Source organism: Silurus aristotelis (genome assembly GCF_946808225.1).
Source record: "Silurus aristotelis genome assembly, chromosome: 1".
In the NCBI taxonomy this organism is placed as follows: domain Eukaryota; kingdom Metazoa; phylum Chordata; class Actinopteri; order Siluriformes; family Siluridae; genus Silurus; species Silurus aristotelis.
The window spans coordinates 40,391,897-40,419,541 of NC_139574.1; the positions used below are offsets into that span (position 1 = coordinate 40,391,897).

At 40.2% G+C, this 27,645-nt stretch overlaps 1 protein-coding gene and 1 long non-coding RNA gene across 3 annotated transcripts in view; both read left to right on the plus strand.

The window, feature by feature from the left end:
• Positions 1 to 27,645, plus strand: part of LOC310724525 (eukaryotic translation initiation factor 4 gamma 3-like) — a 367,925-nt gene that overhangs the window by 253,688 nt on the left and 86,592 nt on the right. The window lies entirely within an intron of this gene.
• Positions 21,434 to 22,592, plus strand: LOC310725521. The gene is made up of 3 exons (XR_014533388.1): positions 21,434 to 21,501; positions 22,262 to 22,373; positions 22,492 to 22,592. It is a non-coding gene; the product is annotated as an uncharacterized lncRNA (long non-coding RNA).

Sequence of the window (27,645 nt, forward strand, 5' to 3'; positions counted from 1 at the left end):
GAACCGACTCTTCTGGACTTTATTATTTAATTAATAAACTCTTTTGAACCGAGTTACTTGAACTGATTCAAAGGAGTCAAAATTACTGAACCAAATCTTTTTTTAACTGAATTGATTAAACTGAACGGATTAAATTATTTAAATAAACTTATTAAATTCAATTGTTATTTTGTAATGTTTTGAATTCCAAATATTTATTTTTGATGTTTTGTAACTAACTGAGGTGGTCAGAAGTTATATTTAAACAGTAGATGTTATAAGGCTGCATTCGAACTAAACTTTTTGCAGCAATCGATAGTTTTGATCAGTTTAACTTCTGTTCATGTTCAAATTATTTCAATCAGAACCTTTATTTTACTATCATTTACTTTTGTCACATTTTCCCAACATTTTATCAAGTGGATTTTAATTCTTAGTTACGATTTAAATGAAGTCCAACACTTTAATAAAAGACACAAAACACACACAATATTAAAATATAAAATTTTTATTAAATATTACAATAAACATTGATGTTTTGTCCTTTATTATATGTATGGCATGGCTGAATCTAAACCTGCACAGAGCTTTGTAGATTGTTGCTCTCCAGTGCTGCCATTTCCTGTTCCTCATGAATTATTGAGGAATCTGATTATAAAGCGAGTGATGTTTTGTTTGGTCTTTTGTTTCTTCTTCCATTCACTCTCAAACTCCAAAGTCGCTCTCATTCTTTCATCAAATGATTTCTCTCGTGCTCTGCCCTCTTTTTCTCTTCCTCACAGTGGTTGAGGAAATCCTGAAGCTTCTTGGTGGTTTGGAGGTGTGAGGTAATCATTTTCTCCAGGTCGTGTTTGGCCTTCACTTTTTCTTTCCTGAGTTTATTTTGCTCAGAATGCAAAGTGTCCTCTCGCAGAGCAAGACGTTTCTCCAATTGGTCTCTGTCTCTCATCAAATTATCGTTCTTTTCCTCACAGTGATTCAAGCAATCCTGAAGCTCTCTGATGGTCTGGAGCTGTAACTTGTTCCTCTCCTCCATGTCTAGTTTGGCCTTCTTTTCTTTTCTCAAAATGGCCTCAAGCTGAGCAACACGTTCCAGCAGTTGTTTTTGTTCTCTTACCCAGCTCTCTCTCTCACATTATACAGATTCCTCCTGTTCCTTATAGAGTTTTCGGGAAGTCTGGAGCTCGGGGATGTTCTGGAGGTGTGTGGAGTTTCTGTCCTGTTCCCACTGCTTTCGTTTAGAAGCCAAAGTAGCCTCCAGCTTTTGCACCGTCTGTTCCTGAATGGCTTTTTCTTCTTTCTCATTTGTGCTGTACTTTATCATGAGATAAGGAAACGCATTCAATTCTGTTACTACTTTCTCCATAAGTTCCAGATCCTCCTTCATTTCAGCAATCTGCTTAGTTTTCTTCTTTCTTCTGCTTTGAAAAATATCTCTTAACCTTCTAAAGAGCTTCATTTTTGTGTCTCTTTACTTACAAGTAGTAAATTCACAAATGAGAAACTGAGGCGCGCTCTGACTTATAGTGACGCGTCCTACTGTGATGTCACATCCAAACGCCCCGCCCTCCGCCTGTGACGTCATCCCAAACTAACACACACACAGTCTCTCTTTCTCTCTCTCTCTCTCTCTCTCTCTCTCTCTCTCTCTTTCTCTCTCTCTCTCTCTCAGATTACAGAGGAAAAAACGCAGATAAAATATCATGTCTTTATAACTTTTCTGTTGTTCCTGAGAGAAGAGCGATATTACAGTCATAAATAAGATAATAACGGCTGTAAACTGTGTATAAAGCGAGTGAAGGTCAGCGGGACTCCATGCTCTCTGAGGACGGACCGGGGCTAGCTTAGCATGCTAACTTCACAGAATTATACCAAGATTATCCAAGAAATTGTAATAAACTGAAATACAGCAGTGACGCAGGTACAAGAGAAATAGACACACGTTAGCAACGCCACTTTACCGTTCTTTCACATCTCATCTCATCTGTTCAGGCAAACCTTCCTCAGCATTTATTTCACATTCTCCAAGAAAACGAGAGGCTTCAGAATTTTTTTCTCAGTGCTTGTTTAATAATATGTCCATCAGCATCATTATCAGGTATATATGTAACAGGATTTAGCAGTGGAATTTGCTCGTGTCCACCACGTGTTGGCTGCATGTGCATGAGGTGGATCTGGATGCTCTAATCAAGTCTCTTCTCCTTGCATATGTGGGGCTTTTTAAATAATGTGTTCACAGAGGATAAGGAGGATTAGGTGATGACATCTGTGCACATATTGTTTTGAAATGTAGTCCTACAGCTAATATCAGGATAAGCTAAAAAAAAAAAAAAAAAACTCCAGTGAGTAAGTTCCATCTTCATTATGGATGTGGCTCCTTCCTACTAAAGAGAAATAGTCTTTTATTGAGATCTCTCCTGATTCAGCCCTGTTCTCACTTAGGCAGTCTTCTAAGGTCAACAGACCAATTGGTGCACAGGTTAAGAGAGAACTGCTTTGATGATCAGCAACAGTGGATTCACGAGAGCAGAACCAGTCAGAATTCTAGTTCTGGTGATGTCTAGAACAGTCGCTGGACACAGATTATTCGATTTACAAACATTGGAAGACTTCAGGCTTCGTTTTAGGATGCAAAAGGATGTGTTGGCTTTTCTGTGGCCAGAGGAAGAGTTAGTGAAGAGTTTTCTTATTTATCTCTCAGAATTCTTGTTAGTCTTCACCATTTTTTTTATTGGTGTGTTATAAAGTGAATGTGTCTCGATCAAAATACAACAAAATTACGTCAATAACTGGAGCAATGCCGGCCTTCTTCTCTTCTGACAACAGATTCAGTTTAATGACAACCCGATGATGTGTTTTCATGAGTGCATGATTTTACCTGGATGCACCCTGCTCATCTTTATAAGAGGCCTATAGTTTAGAATTAACTTCATAACATTTGGACTACCACTGAGAGCATCTTGAGCGGCTGCATCACTGCCTGGTTTGGGAACTGCACCGTCTCTGACCGCAAGACCCTACAGAGGATAGTGAGGACGGCTGAGAAGATCATCGGAGTCTCTCTCCCATCTATTATGCACATTTACACGACACGCTGCATCCGCAAAACAAACAGCATTGTCTCTAACACAAGACATGACACAAAACCAAGATAGCGCCGACCAGTATACAGTAGGTTCACTGGTCGGCGCTATCTTGGTTTTGTGTCATGTCTTGTGTTGTCTGTCTGTACTGTTTTTTGTCTGCACTGTTTGCACCAGGTTGCACTCGATGCACTTTATGTAGCTTGTGTTGTGTTGTAGCTTTATGTTATTGTTTAGTGTATCACCAGGATTCCGGAGGAACGTTGTCTCGTTTTTACTGTGTACTGTGTACCACTGTGTATAGTAGAAATGACAATAAAAGTCTCTTGACTTGACTTCATCTGGTTAGGAGTCCTCTGTATTATCAGGGATTAAATCTTATGAGAACAGAAGGAATTGACAGTGAAATATTGGTTACAAAAAACTAAATCGCCAATGCCAATTTTATGCACAATATTTCTTCCTTTCTTCGATGAACATGGGACTGCACTTTATCCTGCAACATCTGGACAAATCGGGATCTTCATCTGTATCCAGTCCTTCATCTGTATCCAGTCCTTCATCTGCATCCGGTCCTTCATCTGCATCCGATCCTTCATCTGCATCCGGTCCTTCATCTGTATCCGGTCCTTCATCTGCATCCGGTCCTTCATCTGCATCCGATCCTTCATCTGCATCCGGTCCTTCATCTGCATTCAGTACTTCATCTGTATCCGGTCCTTCATCTGTATCCGGTCCTTCATCTGCATCCAGTCCTTCATCTGTATCCGGTCCTTCATCTGCATCCAGTCCTTCATCTTCATCCAGTCCTTCATCTGCATCCAGTCCTTCATCTGCATCCAGTCCTTCATCTGCATCCAGTCCTTCATCCGCAGCCACACCTGCTGTTTATTCCAGTTCTGCTCCTCTAATTATTTATTTCCGGTATTTTAAGCCACTCAGAGACTTGATATCATTTTACTGTTTATAAATATTTGTGCTAATATTATATAGTTGTGTTATGATTTTACTTTTGTGGATTTACTGCTATTTGTATCTATTGTTTTGTATTTGTATTTGTACCTTTGTGTGTTTGCATCAATTATACTTTATCGTTTGACATTTTTGTAGCATTTTCAGTTATTAAAAATAAAATGTTTTATTGTACATAGAACAGTGACTCATGAATTATTCTGTGAACCTGCTGAACCCATTATCATCTTCATTATTATTATCCTTATTATTTATATATATATATATGAACTTTATATGTTTATGATGTAAACAATTATAAACTCAATCTGAACAGAGTGGGGATCCTGATTATGTTCCTCATCAAAACCACTAAGAACGTGAACGTGATCTTCAGTCAATTTAGTGATCATCAGCACAGACCTCATAGTCCTCACCAGAGTCTGGATTCTTCTGAAAACACACACAAAAGCCCTACATCACCTCTAATCCTTTTCATCTAGTAGCAGCTCTACATTTAGCTGCAACTGCACTAATAATACATTACAAATGATACAAATGTACTATGATTTAAGTGAATCAATGCTTCAGTTCAGTGAAATTACAAGTTGGGTTTAAAGCTGTAGATTTTATAGGAGGGTGGATTTTATTTCTACATACTGTTCTTTCCTTTAAAAAAGGATTAAGGGGATGATTTGGGAAAAGGTAGAGGTTTATTCATGTTTACTCCAATAACATCACTTGGGAAGGGCAGATTTGAAGAGATGGTTGTGGACTTCAGGAGAGCACAGAGCGACCAATCTCCACTGATTATTGATGGTTCGTCAGTGGAGATCGTCAAGAGCACCAAATTCCTTGGTGTTCATCTGGCGGACAACCTCACCTGGTCACTCAACACCAGCTCCATCATCAAGAAAGCCCAGCAGCGTCTCTACTTCCTGAGAAGGCTGAGGAAAGCCCATCTCCCTCCCCCGATCCTGACCACGTTCTACAGAGGGACCATTGAGAGCATCCTGAGCAGCTACATCACTGCCTGGTTTGGGAACTGCACCGTCTCGGACCGCAAGACCCTACAGAGGATAGTGAGGACGGCTGAGAAGATCATCGGAGTCTCTCTCCCCTCTATTATGCACATTTACACGACACACTGCATCCGCAAAGCACACAGCATTGTGGACGACCACACACACCTGTCACACACACTTTTCACTCTCCTACCATCAGGAAAACGGTTCCAAAGCATTCGGGCCGTCACAACAAGACTGTGCAAAAGCTATTTTCCTGCAAGCCATCAGGTTACTTAATACATCAAACTGTACAACTTGGACTTAACACTTAACACACACTCATCACTCATCTCAATTCATTGCACCATCATTTATTTATTATTATTCATATTTGACTGTACTACACTGTTTAACTGCTGTTTTTTTGCACCTTTCACTGTATTACTGTTTATATGCCGTCTTTTGCACCTTCGACTACTATATTGTTTACATGCTTTTTTTGCACCTTCGACTTTGTTATATTATACTACACTGTTTACATTCTGTCTTCTGCACATCTTGACTGCTGCTGTATTTTTGCACTACATTGTGTTCTTATATTCACTCCCGGGTATAGTTTTTATAGTTTTTACAGTTTACAGTACTGTATAACCAAGTATACGGTAGGTTTACTGGTCAGCGCTATCTTGGTTTTGTGTCATGTCTTGTGTTGTCTGTCTGTACTGTTTGTTGTCTGCACTGTTTGCACCAGGTTGCACTCGATGCACTTTATGTAGCTTGTGTTGTGTTGTAGCTTTATGTTATTGTTTAGTGTAGCAACAGGGTTCCGGAAGAACGTTGTCTCGTTTTTACTGTGTACTGTGTACCACTGTGTATAGTAGAAATGACAATTAAAGCCTCTTGACTTGACTTCATCTGGTTTGGAGTCCTCTGTATTATCAGGGATTAAATCTTATGAGAACAGAAGGAATTGACAGTGAAATATTGGTTACAAAAAACTAAATCGCCAATGCCAATTTTATGCACAATATTTCTTCCTGAAAGGTTCAGAGGCGATTTTGGAATTACTGTAGCGATGAACATGGGACTGCACTTTATCCTGCAACATCTGTACAAATCGGGATGACTTTCTGATTCTGATTCTGAAAAACACAATGAGCATAAGACTGGTATTTGAACATTAGAAAAACAGTAGCGTCATGGCATAATCTAAGTGATATACAGTTATTATCCTGTTTCATTCAATGCATTAGCTTTTACTATCCTTATAAAGAGATGAGTGATAGAGCTGCATACACGCCTTTATCTTTTATACGTTTCCCCTCTTCTTCTTTCCTCTTTATTCTGGATTGGGTTCCTGATGGCTGAGATATTTATTTTTTTTGCATCCTAGAAAATCTCTGAGGAAACAAAGATTCTTAGGTGAGGGAAGAGAAATGAGGATGGAAACCCGAGAGTGACTGGAGGAAGCTGTACAGCTGTTCAGCAATATGACTTCAGCACTAGAGGAAGAAAACCAGAGAAAGAAAAAGAGGAGATCAAGCTGGACATGTCCTACATATAATAAAGTACAAAAATATCAGTGATTATTGTAACTAAATATTTTTTATTCCTTCAAAATATCTTAAATATAGTGTGTGTTTTGTTTCTATTATTAAATTATTATTGGACATCATTTAAATTTAACTAAGAATTAAAATCCACATGATAAAATGTTGGTAAATTGGACAAAAGTAAATGATAATAAAATTAAGGTTCTGTTTGAACCAAATTTTACATGAACAGAAGTTAAAGTAATAAAATAAACAGTTATTGAACAGTATTCACAGCATCAGTTGAAATATTAAATCACAATAACACAGAGATTAAATCAGTTTACAATACATGAGTTCTTCATGGGTTCATCTGGTGCACACAATACTATAAAGTTTAGTTCCAATGCAGCCTCATAACATCATAGTTCAAGTATAACTTTTGACAACCGCAGTTAGTAGAAAAACATCAAAAAGAACTATTTAATAGATTCATTTTAATAATTCAGTCCATTCAGTTTGGTCAATTCAGTTCGAAAAGATTCGATTCGATGATTTCGACTCCTTAGATTCAGTTTAAGTAACTCGGTTTAAGAGTTCAGTTCGGTCGCTTTTATTCAAAACAATGAGGTCGGCCGAGTGTGGTGATGTCACAGGCAGAGGGCGGGGGATCTAGGTGTGATGTCACAGTGTGACACGTCTATATAAGTCAGAGCGTGCTTTTGTTTCTCATTTGTGAATTTACCAATGGTAAGTAAAACCACCAAACAAACAAACAGCAGCAAGAAGCAGCAGCGATTAGCAGCAATTAAAAAAAAATTACAAATTCTCTTCTATCGAACATTTCTTCATACAGGTACCTGGTAAGTCGTCTAAATAATTATGGTAGAATATTGTAGATTATTTAGTAGAAGACTCGAAAAGTACAAAGTCATTATTTAGCGACATTAGCATGGGTACCTAGCCGGCTAGCTAAGATTAGCTTTTATAGTTTAGCTTTTTAGATTAATCCATCAAATTGACCTAATAATTAGTATAGATCTTATTAGATACAATTGTAGCGAATTTAGCTCGCAAAGAAAAGGGAATATTTATAAGTAATTATAACGGGTTATAGTTACTCCTAAATATTTAAATTAAGTTGAATTGACGGTAATGGAATTAACATTAAACTTATTTGTCTGTTCGTCCGGCAAACAGACAGTATAATTTTATATTAACTCTATAAAAGAGGTATCTCCCTGGCCAAGAAAGACGTAACCCCCTTTTACTTTATACCGTAAATTAAATTAAAAGAGCATGTAGTTCAGACCGGATGTAGCAGGAACTTTGTATTTGCGAACGTACTCAGAGACAATTACTTGTGAAAAATATGGCGTTTAATAAATGAGACAAACACACATAGAACTAGCTACACGAACAAACAAAGAAATAAAGAAAACAAAATTAAAATAACCCAAGGTTAAAACTAGGAAAGGAGGAAGAGAAAGGAAAAAGAAGAAAGAGAGAAGGGAAAGAGGAGGGATGGAAATGCTTAAGCTTCAAAATTAAGCACACCCTAACTGGGAAATCGTCACAGGAATTTGAATTCACCTTAAGATTCACTAAGACTTAAACTACGCATCTAAATTTGTTGGTAAAGGAAACGGTTACTTGCATTGGCTTGTTGCACAAGAGTCCGGATGCGAAAAGGAAATCTTTGAAGAGCCAGTTAGGGTGGGGTCAGATGTTCTTCCAGGTTCTCCTGAAGATCAGAGCAGTGGTTGTTCTTGGAAGTGAAGCTTGCCGGAAGATCTTGAAGAAAGAGGGAGTCTTTTCGAAGCTGTTTCGTACGTCTGACCAACGATTGGTGGTGTTTGTGACATTTTTAAGGTCTCGAACTCCACCCATCTTTGGGGGAACGGCCAATACTAAGGGTTGAGATTTTGGAGGGAAAACTCCCCTTTGTTTCATGTGTTTGTGGGCATGGTTTGGACTATAGAACTTTAAAGTTTTATCTGAAGTGTATTAAGACGGTATGGTGACTTTTGTGATCCAATAAAATGTACCATTGTTTGAAAAGTAAGTTACAGATAATTTTGTGGTCATTTGGATACTAAACACGAGAGGATTGACGGCATAACGGCAGCGGTACATTACATACATAGATCAGTAGTCAAAGTGTAACTAATGTTACTACGACATTATGTTCTGATAAAAAAAATGAAAACACAAAACAAAATGCACTTTCATTAGGAAAGTGAAGAGCAGATCATTTTGTATAAATTCTGACATCAGGTCTTAAAAGGACATACAGCATTAGAACAGGTATACATTAACGTGCTGGGACCAGTAATTACCGTATAACGGATGTTAGTACAATGTCGTATTCTGATCAAATGAAATGCACCCTTGTCAGGAAAGTAAAGGAACAGATAATTTTAAGTCAATTAAGCCTTAATAGAAGAAACACATTAATAGAGTTACATTAATAGGATCTTTAGCGTACAACTATAAACAATAAAGAAGATACATACAAGTATAGGTTAATGTCGTGGGATGTGGAGCATCTTATTTATTTTGATTAACTAGAAAAAGGAATGCTTTATTGTATCAGTGTGTGTGTGTGTGTGTGTGTGTGTGTGTGTGCATGTGTATGGGGGTGGGGGGTGGGTGTTATGGTCGAGGTCTGTATGCGGTCAAACAGAGAAACGGCATGGGGTTATCTCGTCTTGCGGTAGGATCCAGACCTTCTGGAGCCAGCTGTGGTTGGTTGTGTGTGTTAGGATTAGAGGGTCTTTGTTAACTCAACAAGAGTTCAGGGTCTGGTCATGTTCTATGTCTTTGGAAGGAGGAGTATGACACTTTACGGGTATATCACCCCCAATAAAAGTTTCAACTTTTGATTGAGGTGAAGATGTCATAGGTTAAAAGGAATACCTGGGACATGAATTCTAAATGATCTGTGCCAGACGCTACACAATGAAAGAGATTAATTTAACCTATTTAGCCCATATTTTAATCAAACTCATGTAACCTGTTTACTCCAAGTATAATTACCATAATATACTAATAAATAGAGTAGAATAGGGTCAGACTGGGACTACAATTTTAATAATCCTTGCAGCCGTGGCATGTTTTATCTGTTGTGGAATTCCTTGCCATTGTTTAGACAATACGTACAGCTCCCAGTGTATAAAATTACAGGTGAAGAGTCTTCTACAGAAAGCATCTCCACAGATATGGATCAAAACATCTATGTGGATTTGGATGGAGGGATTATGGCCCTAGTCGATGAGAAAAAATTACTGTAACAAACGTTTCCTTATAACTAAAATCACTAAACCCTTTCTATGCTTTAATTCTGATCCTTTGATAATATCGTATATAAATCATGTTGTTGTTGTGTGAATTTTATGCTGTGTGCAGGAACATGGCAGCTGGTGAACAAAGGAGGCTTCTGCAAGGTATGCACATGTGTCGCTTCCACTTTGACACCTCTAGAGCTCCCTGTGATGCTTGTCTTTTCCTTGTTCTTCTAAAGCACTGCCTGTGGTGCCTGGAGCAGCCCACCTGTCCTTTAGGTAAACGGTGCCATCATTTACCCCGTAAATGGTTCAGGTTTCCTCCAGAAAAGGACGAATTTGTTTGGGAAACTGATGCGGACCGGTTCAGACCGGTGATCGACATTCTGCACCATGCTGACATGTTCTCCCCAGATGGAATGTGGCTAGATTCCATCCAGAACTCTGTCTAAGATCTTCCTGCTGGACTTCAGCTGATCACCCGTATCTTTCATGTGCCCTTGCCCAATCGTTTGGAGTTCCTGCCCGCTCGCTGGTTGCTCCGGGAACTCACGGATTTCTCTTCACGGACTTCGTCATGCAAAGCACCTTTGTAACGTACTACACCATCACCTTCTGTGGCTATGTTCTATGGACAACTGAACCAGCGAAACATCGTGATTGGAATTGTCGTCCTATCCTTTGTCGCAAATGTCACACAATCAGAACAGACTCAATGGTATTCTCATCGAGACGTCACGGTGCTGGTTTGAGGTTTCACGATGAGGTGTGGTCTGCACTGAAGTCTCACAGTTCTATATCTCTTCCCCTGCCGCACTGGATCAGACGGCTATCGCCCATTCCAGTAAAAAAAAAGAAAAAGAGAGAAAAAAAAGGCAAGTGAGTCTGGACATGTAAGGAACTGAAAGGTTAACCTCTCCATGTCCAATAATAATTAATAAAATCAATAAAAATCTAAAATATGAAATCACTTGTTTATTGAAGTGTTCGACATCATTTAAATCCTGATTCTAAATCAGTGTTTCTTAACTGAAGGAAGCTTTTAAACTAAATAATTAAAGTCCACATGATAAACTTTTGGGAAAATGTGACAAAAGTAAAATTGCACAATTATTAAAAGATGAAGTTAAACCATGATTTTTGTCTTCCTTTCAAATGGCATATGACCTCCTCATGGATTCTTGCATCTTGTTGATATCCCTCTTGTGGGGCAGGGGGCTGTGGCTCGGGGTCATAATGCTGAGGGGGAGGGAGGTCAGGAGGGAGAGGGAAACTGGTCCTCAGTGCCACATTGTGCAAAACACCACACACCCTGATAATCTTACACACTTTTTCCGGGTGGTATAGAAATCTACCAGTTAAGACATCCGGAGCTCCACATCTGCATTTAAGGAGGTGAGGAGCATCTGAGGGGTGAAGCCTCTGTCACCTGTCATATTATAGACTACATCAGGACAATGTTTACAATTTCTACATGTTGTTAAAGTCACCAAGAAGCCAGTCATCACGTCCTGCAGCTGCCTGTAGTCTGTTCCCTACACTGCTATGTGTCAGGATAAAGGAATCATGTGCTGAAGCAGGTCAGTGTGCCACAGTGAAGGGAAACCTTATGTATCGACTACCCACCTTAATAATAACATCCAAAATGACAGGCATTATGACACTCAGGTGCAGATACCAGACCTATAGCATGAGATTTAATAAAATTATATTATATCTAACGAAGGTCTTTGTAAAAAAGTTGATTATATATAATATTTATATAAAATATTTCCCTGTCCGCCATTTCTTACTAGAAACAACCTGTTGTCATTAACCCCAGAGTGGTGAGGACCTGTATTTGGATGGGGATGGCATGGTTCTGGTGTGTTTCCCTCTGTAGTACTGGACCCAATTCAGCACATAGATCCAGGAGCACAGCTGTAGGAATCTAAATCAGCTTATTATCCAGTCATCATCCAGGCCAAGAAATCATCATGGTCCCTGGAGACTCTTTTTCTCCTTAATCTTTCATTGGCACCGCAGCATTTATGTTTTATTCCAGCTCATTATGGAAAGATAAAATAAACTGATATTTGGTCCTGTGCCATGAACATAAAAGCAATAATAGCTACAGAAAAGCTCCTGCTTCCCTCTGTAGCGGGTATTTAAATCCCATTTAAAATGCTTTCAGTGATTCTACATTCTGTTTCTATGAAGTGTTTTCACAGTTTGCATGTTAATTGGCTGTATGGTGCATTAAAGTGCATGTGAATTATGTGAATTTATGAACCACATCTGGCTGGAAAAGACAAGTGTCCAAATACTTTTGACCACACAGTGTGTATCAGCTGACAAGCAGCAGCTTCGGATCAGTCGCGTTTCCACTGGGATTCAACTCTGAAATATTACTTTTGATTTGTATTATATGAAATATTTTATATTATATATTTGATATTATTTGGTTGGACTTTTCTTTCCTCAGCACCACTTCGATTTTCCTCCTGTAGCTCCGAGAGACGCCGTGTTCTAGGTGGAGGATGAAGACCCTCTGCCGGGATGAAGCGAACTGTACGACCCCTGGAACGGTGAGTTTCTGAGCTTTATGGATTTTATTTTCTTTAAAACACAGAGTTGATCATTTATTATTATTATTTTTATTATTATTATTATTATTATTATTATTATTGAGAAACAAATCACCCATAAAATCCCCAAACAGGCGGAAAGCTGATGAGGACCATCGGTACCTGAGTGAAGAGGGGAAAAGCTATGTTCCTCATTTTGTGTTTACTCCTGATCATTAGCATAAAGATCACAGACTTGCACATTTGTCTAAAATAAATAAATAAAGAATGATAATAAAGAGTGATAATATTTCCATAAATGTTGCAGTGAGCAGAAATGGACCTTTCGGCTAATGGTGTAGGAGACATCATCATTAGCCTCATGCTAGCCGGGTTTGCTAGCGCTGCTTTTGTGTTTATTTTATTAGAAACGTCTACTTTTTGACTAAAAGATGAATAAAACTATATTTAATAAGATATCATAAGTTACATTAGTACATAATTTTACTTATAGTTCACTAAAAATCTGTGTAGTGTATGACTGAGTTGTTCCTCTGTGTGCTTCAGTAACTGCTGTTAAACTGAGAGGAAAGAAAAATGGGTTCAGTTCAGCAGAAATTAACTGATAAACAGTGTTAGGAAAAGACAAAGTGTTCAAATATTTACTCAAATATAAATTGTGATAACTTGTTAAAATGTTTTTTAATTGTTTAATAGAGGATTTATTCAGGTTTAAACACACAAGCTGGTGGTGAAGGTAATATTGATTATAGATTCCTTTCACGAGACGCATCTCACTGTGTGTTTGTCTCTTCAGACACAAGAAGACGGAGACAGGATACAGCATCAGTCTCCTTCAAGCAGCTCGTCCCCTGTGAGGACTCGGTCTTCTCCAAGCAGCTCGTCCCCTGTGAGGACTCGGTCTCCGCCAAGCAGCTCGTCCCCTGTGAGGACTCGTCTCCTCCAAGCAGCTCGTCCCCTGTGAGGACTCGGTCTCCTCCAAGCAGCTCGTCTCCTACCAGTCATGAGCCTCACATAGAGATGAATACAGAGCACATAGTGTTTGAACAGCTTTATGTTATAGGTTACAGAGGGATTTCTGTCCAACACCAGGGGATCAGGAGAAGAAGGAAAAAGATGAAGAGATCAAGAGGAAGAAGATGAAGAGAAGATGTTATGGTCTCGTCTCTGAGCAACAGTTTAAAGTCTCATCTCACTCGTTTCTGTTCAGTATCTCACCTCAGTACTGGGGATATCAAAGATTCCTGTAGATGATGTGTTGTATATACAGTAGAACATCAGCTGTAGGAGAACCAGGGAATAATTGACCAAACAAGAATTTAAATATTAAGATTTTGCAGAAAGGAGGAAGTTGTTTTTGCTGTGAACTGATCAAATCTCACACTAGGGCACTTTGTATTTGTGGAAGTGGTGTTACGAATCTCACGTGTAAACATTTGAATTGTTTTTATGCCTCGTTAGTCTTAAAACTAACATTTATAGAACTGACTAATAGAAAGTGTTTTTTTTTCATGATTCACCTCAAATCAGTGTTACATTCATTGTGTGTGTATAATGATGGCATGTCAGTTATAAGGGTGATGGAGAAAAAGTCAAATCTAAATGAAGTTTGTCACTTTTTTGTTTCTTGTCATTATTTGTTGTCCTCCCCATGTGCTGCTGTACACAGGTGAACAGAGACGTCCATTCCACAACAAACTTTTTACAGAAATCACCAAATCTTGATTTTATTACTGCTGAGATGATTTTATAGGAGTTTAGTTTCTTATTTTAATACCAATATAAAAATCCCATACATATTATGGTGTAGTCGTGGACCAGTTGAGAAAACACTAAGTGCTTGTAAAAAGACTGGCAGCAGATCAAAATCAATCACATCTTTTATTAATGTTTTTTCTTTTTTAAATACATTTTTGGACTTGATTTTATTCAATAAAAAATATGTATTACAGTTAATTTACCTTGTGATTAATTTACCAGATTATTTTATTCTTATGATAATTTCTTGCTTACAAACATCTTAATAAGTAGATGATTATGATTGAAAGATAAACAGAGACTATAAATACTACCATGTGTTTAAGTAAAACATCTGTTTGTGTTCAGAGAAGGTAAGTATAATGAATAATCTAAGGGAAATGAAATAAAGTGTTTGTTAAAAGTGCAGTGTTGTCAGGAAACAGAAGGAAGCGAGGCCAGGTAGCATGAATGAATGATTTATTTTCTAATAGCTCATAACACACATCTGACACGCGCTAATCACGTGTTCTCACATTCTCTATTTTCAATGCACTTCTACTCCCCCTAATGGTCACTTTAAGTATAACACAACAACAGGTCACCACATGCAGTACAAACTAATTACACCTCAAATTAAACCCCACAATTTTTATCAAAATCACATTCCAAACTGCAAACACGTGTTTTCTATTTAATAATATAATTCTAAATATTTTAATTCCCTACTGTGTCTAAACAAAGGAGCGCTATAGGAACTCGTGTAGGGTTTACAATCACACACCACTTCGCATGTCTTAACACCACCCGTTTTCAGCTTCGGCGTCTGCATTTGAATCATTGAAGCCCCGCCTCTTTTGTGACGTCAGTATCTCTCATAGCGCCCTGGACTCGCTTTTATTGTCATGACAACTTTGTTGTGCTGCTGTTCAACACAAACATTTACTGACCACAGCAATGAAGCGCAAACAAACATCTGAAATGTTTTTAATTGTTTTTAGTGATAAGCGTCAATGTTTTGAACAATCCGCTCTCCAAGACGCCAAAAAAGATTTTTCAGCCAGAAAGAGCGACTTTCAGAAAAAAGAAGGAGAAATAATGACAGATAATAAGACGGGTAACAGCTTTTATTTTGTAGATAAATTTAACGTTGCCAAGTGCAGAGATAAAAAAGGCAACATCAGAAGGCCAATGAATGCCTACATGGTTTGGGCGAGGAAACAGCGGCCCATCTTTTCCAAGGCCAATCCAAATAGCAGCTCTGCAGAGATCAGCATGCAGCTTGGGATCGAGTGGAACAAACTGAATGAAGAACAGAAGAAACCCTACTACACTGAATCATGGAGGCTTAAACAGGAACACGAACAGTTGTTTCCTGGTAGGTGAACTTTCTTTATAGACAAATGGCAAAATAACAAAACAAACACATCAATTCTGACACTTTTATTGTTTTTATGTTGCTTCTTACTCTTTATATTCTTCTTTTCTATCATGTAGATTGGGTTTATAAACCGCTTCCAAAGAAGGGAAGGAGAAAAGGCAGTGTGCAGAGTAGTGACTCACAGAGGAGACCTGATCATCAACCAAACCACCACATAGTCATGAACATGCCAGAAGAAGTACCAGTCCATGACCTCATGCCTGAAGTTAGTGATCAGTTCCCCGGCCTTAGCCACCAAGAACTGCTGTCTCCTAAAGACTTCTGCTTTGATCCTCCTCTTTTCCCTTCTGTTTCTGAGTCGACTTTCTGCCAGACCAAGTGAGTTAGTAAACTGCATTGGAACAGTTTCAGAAGAATGACATGCAAATGAAGTTTTACTCTGCATCTTAAATAATCGCCATAATCGCCACTCATTTACTTTAATATGCAGCTAAAATTGTGCACTTCTGTTTACAGCACCTGCTATGGGTCTGAGTGTACAAGCAGTGAGGTTCAGCTCGAGGACGAGGAGGAAATCACTTTGATCAACAACGACATCTTCTCCATGTTAAATGAGGAATATGGCTTTTTTAACCAGTCTGGAGCCCTGAATCATACTGAAGACCCCCACAACAGCACAGAGATCCTGGATTCTGTACCAGCCTTTGATGTTGACAGCTTCGAGGATCTGTTGAAGCAACTTGAAGAAATGGAAAATGATTCAGGAAAAGAGGAAGATGGTGAAATACGAACATTTCATGTACTTTAGTGTGCATGTTGTTTCACCATCTTCATTTTTTTATTTTATTTAAATAAATAAAGATTTTGAATTTTAATCATGTCTAATGTCTCTTCATCACAGAGAGCATTCAATGATAGTATTTTTTTTCTTGAAATCCACTTTAGTAAAGTCAGTGATGTTTGATGTCCTTAAAGAAAAGGAATTTGACAGAAACTGAAGTTGAGGTATTTTCTTGCAGCTTTAGTGCTTTGTTCATTTTGAGCTCTGAAAGCAATATAGCTGACAGTTAATGTGGGGCAGAACCTGATTCACTTAAACATCTGTACTTTATAATTAATCACATGGATTGGCACAAGAAAGTGGATGATCTTTCAGCAGTTATTCTGACAGGGTTAACACTGGATTCACCTCACAACACCTGAACACTACTGCTGGATGGAGCAGCGGGTGCGTGCACGAGCGGCGGTTGGTGAATGGAGGGTGGAGCCGGGGGGAAACGAGCGGTGAGAAGCAGATCTGTGGCTGATGGGACTAATCAGTGTGTGTTCCTGTCTGATGAACTGTTCTGTATTGGTCCTGTTTACTTCAATAGTAAGGAATGTAGACCTGAGATCCTGATTATTGGTCTTTTATTACCCATAAGGCAGTGGTTTTTAACCTTTTTTGAGGCGTGACTCATTGTTTACATGAAGAAAACATGCCCCAAGATGCCCCAAGAAATTGCAGTTTAGACACAGAAGCTTTGTGTATGTGAGGATCCTCTATAATTATTTGGAGAAAGAGTCTGGTGTCATTATGCCATGGCTTGGGAAGTCGGGATGTTGTTAATAAATGTGAACTGATTTAATGTCATACAGTGTGTCTGTGTTCTACATTACAGTGGGGTCTGAGGTTCGGTTCCCAGCGCGTTGTTTCCTTACATTTTTTTAACCAGGGCCCAAAATCTTTCCACTGATCTCTCACACATTTAGAAAGTGATCTATGCAGAGCTGAACATCTCACCATGAATGATGAACAACCTCATGCATAATTTTCTTTTTCCCCCTCTTCTATTTGCTTCAATTTTTATTTAAGCATACAATACAATACAATACAATACAATACAATTCAATACAATACAATACAATACAATACAATACAATACAGGTGTAAACCTACCTGTCATGATGAGTGTATTGGAGAGTGTATTTGTAAATTATCTGCTAGGTGGCAGTAGTGGCACACTCACTGGTAAGCTGTGGAACAGGGGTCAACTACGGTGGCCGAGAAGTGCAAAACAGATTAACAAATCCGAAAACACAAGTCAGACAAACCGGAAAATGTAGGTATAGTTTGTGAATGTAAACTTACCGATCATTGGACAAGACACCTGTCAGTCAAGATATACAGGTGAATGACAGGTGTCTTCTCCAATGATTGATAACTTTCCATTCACAAACGATACCTACCTTTTCCGGTTTGTCTGACTTGTTGCTGTGTTTTCGGATTTGTTAATGTGTTTCGTGCAACGATTCAGACAAACCGGAAAAGGTAGGTATAGTTTTGTTTCCTTTGCAGACTTTCCTGAAGCCCCTAAATTAATAATGGTCATAGTGACATTGGTAACATTGCATTAATGTAATAATATCTGATAGCCATTAGAGGGCACTCTCGTGCTGCATGTGGGTGTGTTTGCAGTGTGCAGAGTAAACGAGTAAAAAACGCTGTGCAGTCATGTCTCCGGTTCTTTCTGCGCATGCTCAGAACTTAATGGGATAATATGTGTTTTATAGCATAATGATGCAAATATAACATTATTTACATTCATCACATCACTGTGCTGGAAAACAATACAAATTAAATAAAAAAGAAGAAAAAGTGTAGAAGAAGAAAAGCAGGACAAAGACAGAGTTAATGCGATGTAATGAATGGTGATGATCATATAAATAAACTCAGTTTAGTAAAAGTTTGTGAACAAACTTTATATTGGTCCAGTTTTTAAAGTTTATTCTAAAAGTTATAAATAGTGTAATAAGTGGACAAGAAATATGAGTTGTTCATGTCACACAGATTTTTTATTAATTTTTTTATTTCAATTCAGTGTCATTACAAAATAGGTTTAAATTTGTAGAGATTTTATTTGGACAAACATATCGGACAAAAGAAATCAGCAACATATATTGTTCATCCTGTATCAGTCGACCTCTAGGTGTGAGTTTAAATGATATGCTCAGTTGTATGTATGAGATAATTGTAGTCTGGACGGTGAGACGCCACTAAGCGTTAATATTATAATAATTACACTGATCTATTAGAGACGCTTATCAGAAAAGTCCGAATCAAATCCACTCACAAGTGCAGCAGATTCATGTGATGTGAAATAAAGTCCTAATGGCAGCAGCATTATACAGTCATATATATATTTCTATAAAAGAGCTCTGATACGGATTTCAGTCTTTAAGAAGAACATCTTCAGAGGGGTTTTTTCTCGTCCTGGTATCATAAGTGTAGATAAACATAGGTTGTGTTTAATTCACAGCCCTGATGAAGTCTGATGACCTGAAGAGGGTGGAGCTGAGACTTCAGACAGCAGACGGACTTCTGAGGAGGAACATCAGCACCACACGAGAGGTTAGAGGTCACCCAACCTGTAATTAATCCTGGAGGAATTGAGTGTGATTAGAGAGATAGCGATTTAAATGTATTAATGCAGCTGTGTGTGTGTGTGTGTGTGTGTGTGTGTTACTGCAGTTATGATAATAATAATAAGAATTATAAGTATTTTGGGGGCTGTTATAAATTGTTTAAATCTTCCTTCTACCTCTCCATTATTAGTGTAGTTACTGATAGAAAAAGTGAAAATCTTTTTAAAACAACTTTCATGCAAAACATCTTGTGGCTTCATTAGATGAGATTTGCCTCAAAAAAAAAATCATTGACACTTTTCTTTCATGTGAACAAGCTTTTTTTTCACAAGACTTTGTCTTACACTTCCAGTGACTGTAGCTGAAGCAGAAAGAAGCTTTTTAAAACTGAAACTAATCAAATGATACCTGAGATCCACCATGTCACAAGAGCACCTCAGCAGCCTCGCTGTCATAAACATCAACCATACAAGTGCTGGTCAGATTTGCAACGATGATGTAATTGATGACTTTGCAACAAACAAAGCAAGAAAGATCTGTTTTTAGGAAAATGACTTTGTAGTGAAAAATGTATTTAATTTGTTGTGTGAATTGCCAATTTATTATTATTTATTTTCATATTGTATTTATGTATTTATTTGTAAATGTATTTACTGTAAAGATAAAGTAAGTGCAGATTGTTGTTAGTTAGTTATCTTTTTAGGTGGCAGCAGGATGGGAGCAGGTCATGACGTGGAAAGGAGACTCTCTGCTTGCAGGCTTCCTGTGACGTAGCTTCCTGTGTTTGACTGTGTTTTTAAACAAACTTTACTATTTATCTCTCCTTTTTTGTGTGTCTGCCTTTGAGCACAGGTGAGAACTCGTTCGATGCCCAGCTGCGAGAGCGGAAAGTGGCGCTGGAAACATCCCGGACGGACGCTCACTCGTCCCAGGTAAATTCCTGGGTTGAATCTAACTCTCCCAGCACCTCAACTCCGCGTGTTTCTCTGCCCAGGCCCACGGACACTGGATGCTGCAGCAGCGGAAGACACGAGCCAAGCCCCGGTCCAGGACGTCTCCCCCACCACCACCGGCCTTCGAGATCTCGACCGAGAACCGCTTCGCCCCTCTCCGCGAGACGGAACGTCATACTGTGATTCTTGGACATTCCATCGTCCGGCATGTCCGCGCTACCTGAGACAAAGGTAAGGTGCACACTCGCTGTTTTCCTGGTGCTCGTGTTCTCGATGTCGCTGCACAGGTACCCGCGATCCTGTCATTCCGATTCAAATCAGTCCGATTGAAAGATTTAGCGGTGGACTTTTTACATGAGACGTTATCTAAGCTGATGTGATGTTCACAATCATGACTTTGTGACGTGCACTTTGTGTATATTTTCTGAAAGGAATGATAAATGGGCCGATTCGAGATCTGATACGGATGCCAGGTGAAGAGGAGGTGGGGATTTGAGGAAGCACATTTTGTCCCTCAAGTATTGTGTCTTATCAACAGCATTAATCGTGTTAACGCATTTGCATGGAAGAATTTTTATTTTGTTCGGTTTATAAAAAGGTTCATGTCATGAATCTTCTTGTGCGAGTATTTTTTATTTTTTTGTCCAAATCTTGATGTTATTGTTACAATAATTATGGGAGTCACGTAATTAAGGAATGAATGATACGGACCAGAAGAGATGAGGGTGAGCTACTCATTCTGTTTATCATCATTTGTCTTTTAGCTGCCTTGTCATATTTTCATTATTGGAACTAATGTCAGAGTTCGTGTATGTAGACGTGTGTATGGGTATCTGCTTATTGGAAATGTACCATTTTATATTATTTCTGATCAAAGGAACGAAATGATCTAAAGAACCAAGTCACTGAAATGATGCCATCTTCCAATCACTAGCAGTGATCAGTAATACTGATGAGTGCCATACGGGGGCACTAATGCTTCGAGTAATACCAGGGAATGGATCAACGAATAAAAGAATGCTCTTAGCATGGAAAACGACGTATTTGTGGCCTGTACACATTAAGATAGAAGAAAGACAAGAAACAAACAGCAATAATCAATAGACTGGAAAGCTTACCGAACAAAAGTCCAGCAGGGGGCGCTCGCCTCTAACCCGGGTGTGTGTTTCTACAGAGAAACACTACAGGAGCTCATGTAGAGTCGCGCCATCTCTGAGACGTAGCATCCCTGATTGGTGCAACAATCTTTTTAATCCACCAATGAAATGTCATAGTCAAATGTCATGCTGTCATAGTAACATGCAAACATTGTAAGTCCACTATTGAATCGAAGGCCGTTGTTGAGACCAGACGTTTGTTTACTGCAGTAGGAATGTTCACTTTAAAACTGCAACAACATACAGAAATATTGCATTCTCATTTCTTCAATTACACTAAATATTGACAAATATATATTCTGTATATGTTCTAGATCTGTATTGAGCAAGTATAAGAGAGAACATTAAATATGATGTCAAATGTAGTGACAGACATTTTCACGTTGTTCTAATCAACAGTATTCGGGGACCTACGTTCCTGTGGTGGTGAACATGACTGCGAGTTCTCCAGAAGAACAAATGCTGGTAATGTACAGTTCAAACACACACTGTTTTTCACACAGAATAAACTAAAGCCCATCACTTCCTCATCACCTAAACACACTGTTCATTTAGATTTTACTTATGGCAGCCAAACGGCCTCATTTTGTAAACCCCTTGATCACTTCCTCTGTCTTTAAGGGAACTAAACGAAGAGGAATGAATGTCCATATAGAGGAATGTGAGCGCAACTGGCAACCGCTCTAAAAGGACACGGCTCTGATTTGATTAAACAGAGTGAAGGTTATTCATGAAGTATATCAGAATTGTACAAATCAATGAAACTACTTACTCTATTAACTCTATTTGAACGAAATCATTACTGAGTTTGGACCAAAATGATATCTGTATGCTAATGTGTGCTAATCAGGAAATACGTTCTACCTACCTTTCCTAGCCTGACTTTAAAATCCCACCCCTGTCTGGCCTGCACTTCCTCCCTCACTCTGCCCTGTCTTTCCCTCCTGCATTGCCTGAGTTTATCTCACCCACATAACTTCACCCACATTACCATACCTAACTGTGCTATATGTAATGAGGCACACAGGGACAAGGTAGAGACTTGGAGGTTGTTCGATGTAGTTGTGAGAAAGGTCAGGGGTCATGTGTGTACCCTGGTGCTCTGAATTTGTCTCTGTGTGTCCTTTTATAGCTGCAAGTTTCAAATACTGTTTACGTTAACCTTCAAATAGCTTTAGCATTTTTGTGATTTTTATGCCAAACTTATATGCTGTTTGTGTTACAGTATTATTACAGTGCTCCAGTACATGTGGTGCCTCCTCAGCAGTACTCAGTCCATCCCACAGGATTCAATACATGCTACACTGTACTCCCTGGACCTACTACCCCAACAAATGGTAAGTTGATCATGCCTTTCCAGTCATCCTTACAAAAAGCCTGGTTTTCTTGTAGGATGTTATGATCCTCACAGCTTACATGTTGGTCTTTAATTGAAACTGATACTGTTCTTATTAGTGTCGGCTGCAGGGATGTTCTACTATAATGATCAGGCCGTGTACAACCAGACTCCATTCCCAATGGTCCCTTCACTGCAGCAACATCCATCTACCAAGAGGAAGAGGAAAACGGTGCGTGTGCTTACTCTTTGTTTCAGTACTGGTTCATTTACTGAGTATATGAGCCTCAATTATAATTTTCTTTTCGATTTTTGACTCGTCTAGTCTGTGATTTAATTACTACTGTCTCTGTTGTCTACAGATGAACAGCTTTAGAGTTATTTAGTCAAATCTGCTGCATTAGATGGCGCTGAAAAGTCTACCTCTTCAGCTGAGCCCGGTCCTGCACAAGCCGTCACACCAAAGCCAGATAAAACAGAGCCTGTGCACGTGCCCCCAGAGGTTCCAGCTTCTGCTCTATTCACCATCGATGAGCCGAAACAGACACAGCTCCTCGTCCTGACGACTCCCGATCGCTCAGAGAGGTGAGTTTAAAATCAAATCAAATCAAATCAAATTTTATTCATCACATACACATACATACAGGGTACGACATGTAGTGAAATGTTTTGTACGATGGTCCGGCTTGAGGGAATAGGATGGGGGGAAAAAAAGGAGGCAGATAAATAACTATAAGGTATAAGAAAGGCTATTGAAATAAAATAAAATAAAATATAATAAAATAAAATAAAATAAATAAATAAAATAAAAGAATATAAGGTATAAAGATACATAAATATATAGATATATAAAAGGATAATGTATGAGCAAATATACATATAAACAGTAAACAGTGTGTAGTGAAAGATGTAAACAAAATAAAAATGTAAACAATATGTAAACAATAGGCAATTGTGGTGGGTTGTCCATAAAGTGTCCGTGTGCGGTATGGTGTGGTGTAAAGGTCCGTAAAGTGTCCATGTGCAATATGGTGCAATATGGTCCATGTGGTATGAATAAAATAAAAAGCGCACTGTGCTGTGCAAGTCCAGAGTTTAAAGTGTCGTGGTGCGAACGGTGAGATATGTTTTAAAGTGACGTGGTGCGAAGGTGAATATATGTACAGAGAAGTGTGATGATGATGGTGGAGAGAGTGGGCCAGTTCTAGATCCTGGGTGTTTCCTGGTTTAAACACTGGATGGCCTGCGGGAAGAAGCTCCTCCTCATTCTCTCTGTGTTCGCTTTCAGGGAGCGGAAGCGTTTTCCTGAACGCAACAGAGAAAAGAGTCCATTGTTGGGATGGCTGAGTTCCTTCATAATCTTCCTGGCTCTGGTCCTGCACCGCGTGCTATAGATGTCCTGCAGGTTAGGGAGCTCAGTGTGGATGGTACGTTCAGCTGAACGCACCACCCTCTGGAGGGCTCGTCTGTCCTGCATGGTGCTGTTCCCGAACCAGGAAGTGATGCTACCCGTCAGGACGCTCTCAATGGTGCAAGTGTAGAAAGTCTTAAGCACCTGAGAGGGAAGTTTAAAGTCCCTTAAGCGTCTCAGATGGTACAGACGCTGCCGGGCCTTCTTCACCAGGGTGTTGGTGTGACAGGACCAAGACAGATCCTGTGTGATGTTAACACCAAGGTACCGGAAACTGTCCACTCTCTCCACTGGGGTCCCGCTGATGTTTATAGGTTGGTATGACCGCTCTCGCTTTGTGCTGAAGTCCACGATCAACTCCTTAGTCTTGCTGACGTTCAGGAGAAGGTTGTTCTCCTGGCACCATCTCTCCAGGTTTTTAACCTCCTGTAGGTAGACCGTCTCGTCGTTGTTCGAGATCAGACCCACCACAACAGTGTCGTCAGCAAACTTGATGATGGTGGTGGAGTTGGAAGTGGCCACACAGTCATGTGTGTACATTGAGTAAAGCAGGGGTCTCAGAACACAACCCTGGGGGGCGCCAGTGCTGAGGGTGAGGGTGGATGAGGTGTGTTTTCCCACCCGTACGGCTTGTGGTCTGTCTGTCAGGAAGTTAGAGATCCATTGACACAGCGGCTGGCTGAGTCCCAGGACCTCCAACTTAGAGGTGAGTGTGGAGGGAATTATGGTGTTAAACGCTGAACTGTAGTCCACGAACAACATCTTTGCATAATTCCCATTTCTTTGGTCCAGGTGGCTCATCGTGGTGTGGAGAAGATGAGCAATGGCGTCCTCAGTAGAGCGGTTCTGACGGTACGCAAACTGTAGTGGGTCCAGTGTGTCTGGTAGTGATGCAGTGATGAAGTCTCTGACCAGTCTCTCGAAGTACTTCATCACTACTGAGGTCAAGGCTACAGGGCGGTAGTCGTTAAGGCAGGCGGGCTGGGGTTTCTTCAGGACAGGAACAATGGTGGACTGTTTGAAACATGAGGGGACAACAGACTGTTCCAGTGAGAGGTTGAATATCTCAGTGAACACCGGTGTTAGCTGGTCAGCGCAGGCTTTCAGAACCCGGCCTGTGATGCCATCTGGTCCTGCTGCCTTCCTGGTATTCACTCTCTTGAAAGCCCTCCTCACGTCATGCTCCGAGATGGTAAACGTGTTTACCTCTCCGGCTCTCTCGGCGTGCACGCTGGTTGTGCCGCTAGCGTGGTTAGCTGCAGCCTCGAAACGAGCGTAAAAGGTGTTTAGCTCGTCTGCCAGAGAAGCGTCCGCATTCACCATTTTAGAAGATGGTGTTTTATAGTCCGTTATTGTTCTTAGTCCCTGCCACAGGTTCCTAGAGCCACCATGTTGAAACTGTGACTCTAGTTTCCTCCCGTAGCGCCGCTTTGCTTCCTTCACCGCTCTGCGAACACTGTAAGACGCAGCCTTGTACTCGTCCATGTCCCGGGTGGCGAGCCCCGTGTTGTAGGCAGCGGAGCGGGATCTCAGAGTGTCGCGGATAGTTTTATCCACCCACGGCTTCTGGTTGGGAAACGTTCTGATAGTGGTTTTCTGCACTGTATCATCAGCTAGTTTCCCGATGAATCCCACAACCGCTTCCGTAAACATGTTGACGTCATCAGAGCTGCGCCGGAACATGTCCCAGTCTGCGTCATCCAAAGCGTCCTGCAGAGCGGCCACCGATTGGTCAGTCCAGCATGCGACCTCCCTCTGAACCGGAGCTTTCTGTTTCAGCCTTTGTTTGTAAACAGGCATGAGGAAGATGGCGGCATGGTCCGATTTCCCAAACGGTGGACGTGATTGTGCCTTGTAGCTGTTCTTGAATGGCGTGTAACAGTGGTCCAGTGTTCTTTCGCCCCTGGTAGGGCAGGTGATGTGCTGATGAAAGTTCGGGAGTGCGCGCTTGAGGTTGGCACTGTTGAAATCTCCGACCACAATGAGCGCAGCGTCCCGATGCTGTGTTTGGTGAAGAGTTATTGTCTCGTGTAAATCCCATACTGCAGTGTCCGTGTCCGCATGAGGTGGAATATAAACGGCACTGACAATGACCCAACTGAATTCCCGAGGTAGATAGAAGGGCCGACATTTGATGGTCAGTAGTTCCAGATTTGGTGTGCAGGAGCGTGAAAGAGGAACGATGCTCGCGCTGTCGCACCAGTGGTTGTTCACCATCAGACACACTCCACCTCCTCTTGACTTCCCCGACTCCAGTGTTCTGTCCATGCGGTAAACCGAGAAGAACTCGGCCGGCTGGATGGCGTGGTCCGGTACCGCTGGGTTCAGCCATGTCTCGGTGAAGCAGAGAAGGTTGCAGTCCCGAATGTCTTGACTTGACCCTTGCCCTGAGGTCGTCGAGCTTGTTCTCCAGTGACTGGACGTTGGCTAACAGGATACTAGGTAAGGGAGCGCGGTGTGCGCGTGCCCTCAGCCTGTTCCTGACGCCAGCTTGTTTCCCTCGCGGACGCCGGTACGGGTCGCGTCCTTTGTTCACCCTCAGGATCTCGCTCGGCCAGCATGGGTCCGGGTTTAAAAACGGCGAAAGGTGAGTGCATTTTACACCAATAGATATAAGAGTGTCTCTGTCATATCTAATGATGTCCATCTTGTGTAGATGGAAGTGTAACTACTTAAATAAAAGTATAAAATAAACAAAAAAAGAGAAAACGTAGCCGGAGCAGTCGTGACGGCAGCCGACCTCACCGGCGCCATCTTGCTCGGGGAAGGGCTCGTCGCTGTCCCTGCACTGGATTTTAATTGGTCAAAATCTTTTACAATGTGACTAAATTAAACGTGTAGTCCAGCATTTTCCAACATGTTTTAATTAAGACGTATTGCAAATTGTTAAACTGTTGTGCATGTTAAACGGTGTTGACTACAAAAGTAGCCTGAAAGAACAAATCCGTACTTTTAGAAATAAGACCCGTACTTTTTAAATACGTTTTCTACAAATAAAAGAATTAGACATCTTTAAATTTCAATATGCAATATTATCTTTTGGTAATGCCGTATAAAAATCTCACATAATCCTTCCTTTTTCCCACAACTGCCCTTTGACTTTCATTGTAATCGAGTCATGAGTAACGTTTTCTCACACACTTCATCATGTTTTTCACTACTTTTCATGTCTGCTTTTGCTCGTTCCTTCCTCAGAGCCAGAGATGGAGAATAAGAGGATACAATATAGTAGAAACTTTCTTTTGAGCATCCAGTTCATGCCTGATTGTGTGCAGAAGCCAGAGGGGCTTCCACCCATACCTGATGTGGTGCTACACAAGGTAAGCCTCCTGACATGGGGGCTTTATTTAAAACCAAATAAGGAATATTGTTTCACAGATCATCAGTAATATATAAATGATATCAGTAATATCTCAAATATTTTGCCTTCTTTTTTTTGGCTTTATAACGTTTGCCCTTTTAGCAGCCAAATGCAATTTGGAGGGGGCCTCCACCCTGCAAGTTCCTCTTGAATGTGCCTATGAATGAAGAGGTGGAGATGAAGAAGGCTGAGGATGCCTGGAAGCCTTCCATGAAAAGAAGGAATTCCACAGAGGACCCTGAAACACAAAAAACTGAGGTTAGCACATGACTCTGCAGTTGCACACTGTCGTTGCAGAAAGATTTACATTTCACACTCGCTGTCTGTGCAATAAATCGGTGTGTTGAATGGAGATATTATTTATATACAGTCGTGCTGATGTTGTGTGTTGCTGATGTTGTGTGTTCTGACTGTGGAATTTTCTTCTTATTTTGATTTTTAGTTAAATGTGCCCATAGCCAAAAAACCCAAAAGCAATGTGAATTTTTGAATGCTGCTGCT